Here is a 10811-nt window from a genome sequence, read left to right as displayed (position 1 = left end):
TGTGAAGTGGAAAGTAATTATCTTCCCCTGATGTTTACTCCTTCCTAATTTTTAACTGTGACTCTGAACCCTGGATTTTGGAAAAGAACAATAAAAATGTTTTACAGCAAATTTTCCCTAACAACACAAACAGAAGTTGCTTGAAAAGCTCAGCCGGTCTGGCAGCCCCTCTGAAGAGAAATCAGAGTTAAAGTTTCGAGTTGAGTGACCCTTCCTCAGAACTGATGGTAGCTAAGAAAATGTCAGTTTTTATGCAGAAGATATGGTGATGGAAGGGGGGGGAAGGTAAGGAGTAGATGATGGCTGGGCATAGAGCCCAAAGAGAGAGAGAAGAAAAGTTGGAAGGACCAAGGAGTGGATAGTGATCAGGTAGGGAGGGTGATTAGCTGTTAATAGAGACTGTTAGTGGCTAATAATTTCACAATCAAAATGATCAAAGTGCAACAAAACGTTAGATACTTTGCTGAATGCTGCAATTCAGTGAGATATGGAAGCTGCCTTCTGTTAATGTTAAGCTTGGTAAATCAGCTCTGAAAATTCACACTGAACCCAAAATGGAACAGAGTGAGAGATAGGAAAGTCAAAGATGGTTAGTCCATTTCATTCCTTAGTTATATGTGCGCAGCAGTTGTGCAATAGGAACATTGAACTAAAAAATAGTTACCAATGTAAATTTATGTTTATTTTGAAAAATATCGATTCCTGCATGTTTTCAGTGTTCAAATGTGGCTCCTGGATAACGTTTTGCACATTTACTTTACCTGAAAATGAAAGTAAAGAGGTTAAATCCAGTTCACTGTTTTTCAAAAGATTTTGTAAGTTTTGCTTGGCAGTAGCAATTTGAAGACAATCACTGCAAAATGTTTCTATTAACTGTACTATTTTTATTTTACCTTCATCAAGAAAGAACATTAAGACTGATTATAAATTAAGTCCCATGTATAGTGAGATACTTGAACATGGTTGCCTGGACTTTCAGTTTCTGGGATAGGGGTTAGTCTTCAGGCAGATGAAACTTTTGTCAGCCTCTGACTCCATGTTTTCCATTCAAGGTTAATTTACACATGGGACTGTACTTGGAAATGAATGCATGACTCAAAGATCTGTATGAAGGAAATTGGTTTTGATTCCTGATGCACTGGTCCCAGTACTGGGTAAAGTGGGGTCTGTACTGTTGAGTTAGTCTTCACCTGAACAACAAACTGGTCCAGTTTAAACACTGGGAAGTGATTAGTCTCCATGAGACATATTGAGTTGCTGTTGTGGTTCTGTTCGCCGAGCTGGAAATTTTTGTTGCAAACGTTTCGTCCCCTGTCTAGGAGACATCCTCAGTGCTTGGGAGCCTCCTGTGAAGCGCTTCTGTGGTGTTTCCTCCGGCATTTATTGTGGCCTGTCCCTGCCGCTTCCGGTTGTCAGTTTCAGCTATCCGCTGTAGTGGCCGGTATATTGGGTCCAGGTCGATGTGTTTATTGATGGAGTTTGTGGATGAGTGCCATGCTTCTAGGAATTCCCTGGCTGTTCTTTGTTTGGCTTGCCCTATAATGGTCGTGTTGTCCCAGTCGAATTCATGTTGCTTGTCGTTTGCGTGTGTGGCTACTAAGGATAGCTGGTCGTGGCGTTTCGTGGCTAGTTGATGTTCATGGATGCGGATCGTTAGCTGTCTTCCTGTTTGTCCTATATAGTGTTTTGTGCAGTCCTTGCATGGGATTTTGTACACTACATTAGTTTTGCTCATGCTGGGTATCAGGTCCTTCGTTCTGGTGAGTTGTTGTCTGAGGGTGGCTGTTGGTTTGTGTGCTGTTATAAGTCCTAGTGGTCGCAGTAGTCTGGCTGTCAGTTCTGAAATGCTCCTGATGTATGGTAGTGTGGCTAGTCCTTTGGGTTGCAGCATGTCCTCGTTCCGTTGTCTTTCTCTTAGGCATCTGTTGATGAAATTGCGCGGGTATCCATTTTTGGCGAATACCTTGTACAGGTGTTCCTCTTCCTCTTTTTGCAGTTCTGGTGTGCTGCAGTGGGTTGTGGCCCTTTTGAATAGTGTCTTGATGCAACTTCGTTTGTGTGTGTTGGGGTGGTTGCTTTCATAGTTCAGGACTTGGTCTGTGTGTGTGGCTTTTCTGTATACCTTTGTGGTGAATTCTCCGTTCGGTGTTCTCTGTACCATCACGTCTAGGAATGGGAGTTGGTTATCCTTTTCTTCTTCTCTCGTGAATCGGATTCCTGTTAGTGTCCATGAACATCAACTAGCCACGAAACGCCACGACCAGCTATCCTTAGTAGCCACACACGCAGACGACAAGCAACATGAATTTGACTGGGACAACACTACCATTATAGGGCAAGCCAAACAAAGAACAGCCAGGGAATTCCTAGAAGCATGGCACTCATCCACAAACTCCATCAACAAACACATCGACCTGGACCCAATATACCGGCCACTACAGCGGATAGCTGAAACTGACAACCGGAAGCGGCAGGGACAGGCCACAATAAATGCCGGAGGAAACACCATAGAAGCGCTTCACAGGAGGCTCCCAAGCACTGAGGATGTTACCTAGACAGGGGACGAAACGTTTGCAACAAAAATTTCCAGCTCGGCGAACAGAACCACAACAACGAGCACCCGAGCTACAAATCTTCACCCAAACTTGAACATTGGGTTGCTGCACAAGTCTGGAGATGGCAACTTGCTACAGCAAACCTTAAGAGCAAATGCAGACTTTTGGAGAAATGGATAATTGCTGCCTGAAAAGATGCTACACTGAATGTCTTCTGAATTTTGTTTTAGATGCCATTTAGCGAGCATTTGCAAAGCTCATTTCTTCCCTTGGAGCCCTTTGCTTTTGGATATTGAGTGCTGAGACTGAACAAGTAAGCCCTTCATTTCATCTGCTAATTAAACTGGACAACTTCAGGAAACATAGCGGAACCAGATATACCCTGTTCCAAAGGGACCTGGTTAAGGATAAGGGTGGGCAGGAGGCAGAGCACATCCCCAAGTGATTTTTTACTCCCCGTGTCTATCATTTAGAAAGACTGGTAACTCTCAGTGATGTCATAGAAACTAGAGGTTAGAGGCAAACTCTAACCATCTGTGTAATTATATTTCTTCCTAAATTTTATAAGCAGAGACAGTTGTTCACTTTCTGGCCATATCAGTATCCTTTTGTGTTTTTAACTGTAAAATGATTGATTGGGACTGGGCTGAAAACATGCCAGACCTCCTGCTGGATATGAAGTTCTGCTCCCGTGACATCCCAAAGCAGTGCATATGACTGTGAGCGATATTGTCATACAGTTTGCATCAGAAGTAGGTATATAGAAATAATTTCCACATGAAAATGCTATTCATAGCTTATGTCTTCATCCAAGATGTTTTAAATTACAAACCAGTATCAGGAATAAATGAGCTATAATGGCAAAAAAATGGGGGTACCAATTATAACTTCCAATAATATAATTTTGCTTAAAAAAGGAAGTAACCTCAGCACCCTTAGTCACATCACTCACACTAAGTATCTATTGGGGATAATTACCACAGGAATGTTGCTTCCCTCAGATTTTAGTCACTTTTGATATAAAGCAGGCAGGGGATTTATGATGCTCAGTTTTTGTTAAGCAAAAGGCTTTATTTAATGACATCAAATCTCTGTTTCATGTTCAACTCCTCCAAACGTTTAATGTTATTGTGCAAATTTAAAGCTGTTTTCCCTGGAGCGTCGGAGGCTGAGGGGTGACCTTATAGAGGTTTATAAAATTATGAGGGGAAAGGATAGGATAAATAGGCAAAGTCTGGATTAGTGGTGCTGGAAGAGCACAGCAGTTCAGGCAGCATCCGAGGAGCAGTAAAATCGACGTTTCGGGCAAAAGCCCTTCATCAGGAATTAAAGCAGAGAGAGGAGGAAAACTTCTTCAAGGCAGGCATCCTTGCAAGAGGATTCGCAGTAGGATTAAAATCAACTAAGTAAAAACAATGACTGCAGATGCTGGAAACCAGATTCTGGATTAGTGGTGCTGGAAGAGCACAGCAGTTCAGGCAACATCCGAGGAGCAGTAAAATCGCGTTTCGGGCAAAAGCCCTTCATCAGGAATAAAAGTGAAGGGCTTTTGCCCGAAACGTCGATTTTATTGCTCCTCGGATGCTGCCTGAACCGCTGTGCTCCTCCATCATCACTAATTCAGAATCTGGTTTCCAGCATCTGCAGTCATTGTTTTTACTTAAATAGGCAAAGTCTTTTCCCTGGGGTCAGGGAGTCCAGAACTCGAGAGCATAGGTTTAGGGTGAGAGGGGAAAGATATAAAAGAGACCCAAGGAGCAACTTTTTCACACAGAGGGTGGTACATGTATGGAATGAGCTGCCAGAGGAAGTGGTGGAGGCTGGTACAATTGCAACATTTAAGAGGCATTTGGTTGGGTATATGAATAGGAAGGGTTTGGAGGGATATGGGCTGGCAGGTGGGACTAGATTGGGTTGGGATATCTGGTCGGCATGGACAGGTTGGACCGAAGGGTCTGTTTCCATGCTGTACATCTTTATAACTCTATGACTCTAATTTGAATTAAATAGATCCTAACTAAATTTGCATGTTTGTCAATGCGGCATTAAGCATAGTTGCTCACAACATGCATTGTTTAGATCTGTGGTCAGACTAGGTCAGAAGTCACACAACACTAGTTTATAGTCCAACAGATTTATTTGAAATCACAAGCTTTTGGAACGCTGCCCCTTCATCAGGTGGAATGAAGAGAAACAAAGAGGCATAGCATTTTTAGGCAGAGAGATCAAAAGACCATACAAATGGTGTGAATGGAGTGTCGACTGGCTGAATAATAAATTTCTGCAGATGACCAAAAGTATCAGACAATGTGAGTAAAGTGTCAATAGCTGAATAGCAAATGAAGGGATGACCTATAATCTGATTAATGCCTCATAATGAAAACACAAAATACTGTACCTTACATGTATCAGCTTTCATACTGAGAGTCTTCCATTGCTCTTCACAGCCTATATTAATGATCTGGGTAAAGATGTTGGGGACAATTGGCCTTACATTCACTTAGAACACAAAGGGCTGAATTTTACCAGCTATCTCGGGATGGTGAGATTGAACATGCCACATAATGGCTTGGGAAGATGAGACCTGCTCCTTTCCCACTGCCATATCATTGTGCCAACCAAGGAGAAGGTGGCATACAGTGCTTACCTGCCTAGAGGCAATTTAAATGGTTTATTCAGGGCTCTTCCCAGTACCAGTGGCATATTATCAGCAGCCAAGTATCTCCTTCGGGTAGCATATCCACCAGAATACCGACAGTCATCAGTTGACTCAGGAGGAGAGTTTTCTCTTTGAGCAATCTTTGGTTCACAAAGGGTCTCATTGGGAGCAATAGCCAGACATTCGACAATGGTGCCTTCGTGATTGGTAAGGGGATCAAGAAGGTATGAATGGAGGAGACCTAACCTTAACAAATGTACCACAGATTTGAGATTCTTGCAGTTTTTGTGGATAGAAGTGGAGGTTGCATGACAGATGATCAAACTGACCGCTGTACATACTGTGGGGGGGGGGGGGGGGGGGGGGGGGGAGGGAGGTTCAAAGGATTCGAATGATGGTAATCAGGGATGGTATAATCAGGGCAAGGGATACAATTTTCTGCCCTGAGAGTGAGAATGCCAAAAACTGCATTGCATGTCCCTACCAGGCTTCAGAACATCTGCTCTGGGCTGGAGAGGAATTTGCAGTGGAGGGGATGGATCCACTTGGAGGTTCAAGTAATATTGGCAAAATTAGGAAAACAGGCTATGCCAAAAGAAGATGAGAAGCTAGGGTTTAATTAAAAAGGAAAATCTGGAAGTGGTCAATTTGTGGATTATTACATGATCCACAAGCAAATTGACATCAGGTGAACAAAATTAGAAAAATGAAAGTATGCATGACTCAAAGATCTGTATGAAGGAAATTGGTTTTGATTCCTGATGTACCGGTCCCAGTACTAGTTAAAGTGTGGTCTATTCTGTTAAGGTAGTCTTCACTTGAAAAACAAAATGGTGCAGTTTACACACTTGAAAAACTAGAATTAGTCAAAGTGCTTTTGTTGTTTGTCACTACTGAAGTGATTATAGTCTACACGAGACATGGCTCCAGTAAGGAGATCAAGGGTTACTGAAGTAATTGTTTTTTTAAAAGTTGCAGACACAGAAATTTCACAAAGCTTGAAGTAAAATGATAAAAATGTCACATTATAAACCAAAGCAGACAATGTCTAACAAATAGAGAGTGTTAAGAGTTTACACAGACTGTAGAAAAGGCAGAAAATCCATTAATGTAATCAAGCTAAAGATAGGAAGCATGTATTTGAACTGCACACAGCAGGATAAATCCAGGAAAACAAATATGGAACAACTGTGATTTTAATTTTGAGAAGCTGACAGCTGAAAAAAATCTAGAAAAAGCCATTGAAGGAATGGGATTCATCATATAGATTCAGAAAAGGCAGGACTCATTCCAGAAAGGGAACTGGAATCATGATTAAAGCTGCAAGCAGAAGGATTCATTCAATAAGTTTTCTCGGAGTGGAAACTGTTCATCTAAGCTGTAGGCAGCGCAATTCATTCAAGCAAGACAGTAAAAAAAAATCATTTCGAGGAAAGTCCATATAATTTCACGAAACATTTAGAAGAAGAAAATGACTATGAATCTCTAATGTCAGAATTCATAAGACATAGAATGGTTACTGGAACTGCTAATGAACCTCTGTCAGATTTATTACGGTCCAAAAAAGATTCCCAAATCAAAGCAGCCACTTGATCAGCACTGCCTCCACCTTCAATACTAAGAAGCAGCAGTGTGTGATATCAACAAGACGAACTGCAGAATATTATCAAGGTTGCTTCGACGTACCTTCTGAACCCAAAACCACTGCCATCTAGAAAGACAGGGGTGGCGTAAACATGGGAACTCTACCACTTACAAGTTCTCCTTCAAGACACTCACCATCCTGGCTTTGAAATATATCACTGTTCCGAGAGTGGTGCTGGGTCAAAATGCTGGAACTCCCTCCCAACAGCATTGTGGGTCTACCTCCAGCACATGGAATAATGATTCAAGAAGGCAGCTCACCACCACCTTCTCAAAAACAATTGGGGATGGGTATTCAATCCTGGACCAGCCAGTGATGCCTACATCCCTTGACTGAATTTTAAAAATTACCTTGAAGAAAGATACTCAGATGGTGAGTGAGGTAGAAGTCAAAACGTAGCACAGGTCAATTTGTTTCTTTGCTCAAAAAGGGCAGCAGGGTTAGGCCAGGCGTACAGACCAAGTAGTCTGACATGAGTGAAAGTATTGGACAAAATTCTGAAGGGGAGACCTTGGAGTGCAGGTTCATAGCTCTTTGAATCACCTTTGTTGTTTGAAAATAAAATAAGAATTTTCCGCTTCTCATCTTCATTGATACAGACTCCATTGGAACCTATTTTGTTATCTTTCTGAGGAGATTAAGTGCTATTGGGGAAGGTGAATTCTGGGGATCACAATTCTCTCCAATACAGGCATCAAGGCTGCATAGTTCCCCTCAAACATTGTTTTTTTATTGTTGAGTCTTCTTCATTTTGGTCTGTTCTACATTTAAAGTAATCACTAATATCTGAAGCAAAAGTTATTGTTCGCAGTCTGTGCAGTATCTTTTGGATGACGATGCAACCACACCAGTGTACAATTGAGAGGGAGCGTTTATGCTCATACAACTTAACTGTATGGGCATGAAAAGCAGCAGTTGCTTGCTACTTTGAAGTACTTAATCAGACATAATATGGTTTTCTTTGACTTCTGATTGACGAATAAAGGAGTAGTGGAAAGTAAACAATTAAAATTAAGACCCTATAGCTCAACGGGTTAGTCCCAAAACCAATTTCTCAGTCCCAGAAGTATCTTCTCAATTCCTCCTTTAAAATATTAGAGCCATTTTGCTTCATGTCGTCTATGGACCACCATTTCATCCATTTAATAACCTCTTTAAAGAGTTATTCATTTTAATTTGTGCAAGTTCCAGCTTTTAAACTTGAGTCCATGTCCCTAGGTTCCAGAGTTTGTGGGAATCTCAAATGAATTATGTTCCCTTAAAAATCTGCTTAATTACCAATGCAGGCTCCCAGCATGTACAGACAAAGCCAAATGTTCTATTTAAAAAAAAAGATATATTCTTGAGAAGGTGCTGGCAGTTTGACTTGTTAGTCTTTCCGACCAGAAGCATACTGATCCTCTGACCCAGAACTGTATGGATAGCAAATTCGACCACATACTGAATCATCCTGTAAACAATGACTTATTCAGCTGGATCAAAAATACAGAATCTGTGAGAAATGAATTTGAAATATTCAACTACATTTTAGTTGGTTCACCCAAAAATAACTCCTGACTCCCAGGGGAAAGAAAAATGTACATCAATAATAGGTTTCACCACCTAGAATTGTGGAATTTTATAATGAGTCATCAATATAGATATTTTTGTTCAGTTAAGAGTACTGGGGGGGTATGGAATCAAGGAGGATAAATGCAGTTTAGGAACAGACAAGTCATCTTAGCCCCGGAAGAGCAGGCATGAAAAGTTGAATCCTGCTACTATGAACCTCAGGATCATCTCTATGATATATTGAACTGACATGTCAATAAGTTAACCTGTCATATGATAGACACAAGATATTACTCTTAAAATGGTTCATCCGAAGGAATGGGATTGGGATACCGACAGACTTTAACCTCACACCTTTAAGGCATTTTCTGAGCTGAGATATCACCTTATGTTATAAAACCTTAAGTTATCTTCAGAATGTAACTTAGAAAAAACGTTCTAGTATTTACATATTGAAGAACCAAAACCAGCAAACCCATTCTAAAAGATGAAAGACTTAATGATCTAGGTTTGTTCAAAAAATCTTTTCAGCTGCATGAGACTGTAATCTTTTGCTATAAGTTCTGTGTCTTATGGTCCTGCTTCGTACCCACCTGATGAAGAAGTAGCGCTTTGAAAGCTAGTGCTTCCAAATAAACCCGTGCTCCATTCCAACATCGGCTCCTCCAAATCATCTAAAGGAAGTCAGAGTGTGGAATTTCAGCACATAAGATTTGCCAGATTCTCAAATCTTCTTAAGAATATCTCTTTTTTTAAAAACAGAAGAGCACTGGCCTTGTGTGGCCATGTTGGGAACCTGCATTGGTAATGAAGCAGATTTTTAATGGGACAAAATACATACAAAAGCTCTGGAACCAAAGGGCATGAATTCCAGCTTAAACACTGACAATTGGATATGTTACATTTAGTTCCTTTATTAAAAAGTACATCGAATGCATAAAATGGAAATTCAAAAATTGCAAAAGACATAGGACATACAATATCTTCGAGGGGAATTGGACACATTTCTGGGAATAGACAATTGGTTTTAGATCCATTGTGATTAAGTTCAGGGCGTTTTTTTTCTCAGTTATATTGTTTCCAGTGATCCTGAGCATCTCCCAACCGTTCCCTGATATTATACTTAGCCCTAAAGAAATTCCATCGTGCCAACTACTCGCATGCAGCACATACAAGGATTGCACAAGTTAATCACTGCTCTTGAATTTCTCTTCATTTCTGTTATGAAGTGACATGCATTTTTATTAAAATGACACACTATTTCTGTGGATTCTGTGGATTTGAAAGATTGATTGGAAAGTAGACTTAAGATTTTACACTTTCGCTCCACTAATGGAAAGTGAAATTGAAATTGTCACAAAGCATCTACTTATCTAGCAGGAATGCTGCTCTAATAACTGTAGTCAGTTATTATGAAGATGAATGCCCTGTCTTAAATATACAGCCAGAGGCTGTGAGATTTCATTTCCAGTAGTTAGAATAGTACAATCATATTTTCTATACTCATATGTTTTTGTCCTTGAACAAATAAATGTTTTAATTTCCAAAGTAGCCAACCAATATGTTTTCTTCAGTATTACTGTGAATTTAATGTCAGGTTATGGATAGTTTTGTACCGTAGACCAATGGACACTGCAAACTTGGTTGAATCAGCTCAACTAATTTCAGACATAGCCCATGTAGTTACCATTTAGCAGCAATTAATATTATCAAACAAGGTTAGATTCTAAATTAATCAAACTGATGCTTTACTGAATTCCATTGACATCACTTTTCTTGCATTTTATAAGGAAATCATTTCTGTAACTTATCACATAATTTCACAAGCTTGATAGCCATAGATTATTGCTTTAAATGTTTATTTTTGTTTACATGTAATTGAGATGGTAAAATTATGTGAATGTTTAATTCTCCACTGGCAAATTATTCAGTATCATTAAGATTCACTGTAGAACTAATGGCAGAAAATAATTTGTGTTTCTTTCTGCACACAGTGTCTAATGTACTTAAAATCTTCAAATAAATTGTTCTAATTATGACATAATTACTACTGTAATATTTCCCTAATATAAATTGTTTAATAAAAATAAAAAGATGTGTAAAAGCTTCTTGTTTAATAAAATATCTATTGATGTAAAAGGTTAATGTCCAATAGAACTTGAAGTTGAAAGCAGCATTGCCCTGAATTTTGAATTGTTCGATTTAGATAGAGCATGTTGGAGGCTCACAAAATTGAAATTGGCTTGTGTAGCGCCATTTTTAGTGGCACGATGAAGGCCTTGCCTTTGATTTTGCCCTCCATGACTATTTTTAGCTGACTAGCAGGATAAGGAGAAACCTTGCTGGGTTATGACTTTAGTGTTCTGGAGGGGTGTATTTGCTTCCCTCATTTGAAAGCACT

The 10811-nt window shown here is 39.9% G+C and overlaps 1 long non-coding RNA gene across 1 annotated transcript in view; it reads right to left on the bottom strand.

Moving 5' to 3' along the window:
- Positions 1-661: 661 nt before the first annotated feature.
- Positions 662-10811, bottom strand: part of LOC148146126 (uncharacterized) — a 91550-nt gene continuing 81400 nt past the window's right edge. The window contains exon 5 of the long non-coding RNA XR_015760781.1: positions 662-761. This is a non-coding gene — a long non-coding RNA (uncharacterized LOC148146126). The remainder of the gene's footprint in view (positions 762-10811) is intronic.

Source organism: Chiloscyllium plagiosum, unplaced genomic scaffold (assembly GCF_037043375.1).
Source record: "Chiloscyllium plagiosum isolate Xiang-an unplaced genomic scaffold, Cpla_swu_hap1 HiC_scaffold_21, whole genome shotgun sequence".
Classification (NCBI taxonomy): Eukaryota; Metazoa; Chordata; class Chondrichthyes; order Orectolobiformes; family Hemiscylliidae; genus Chiloscyllium; species Chiloscyllium plagiosum.
This window is presented reverse-complemented; position numbering and strand designations above follow the sequence as displayed.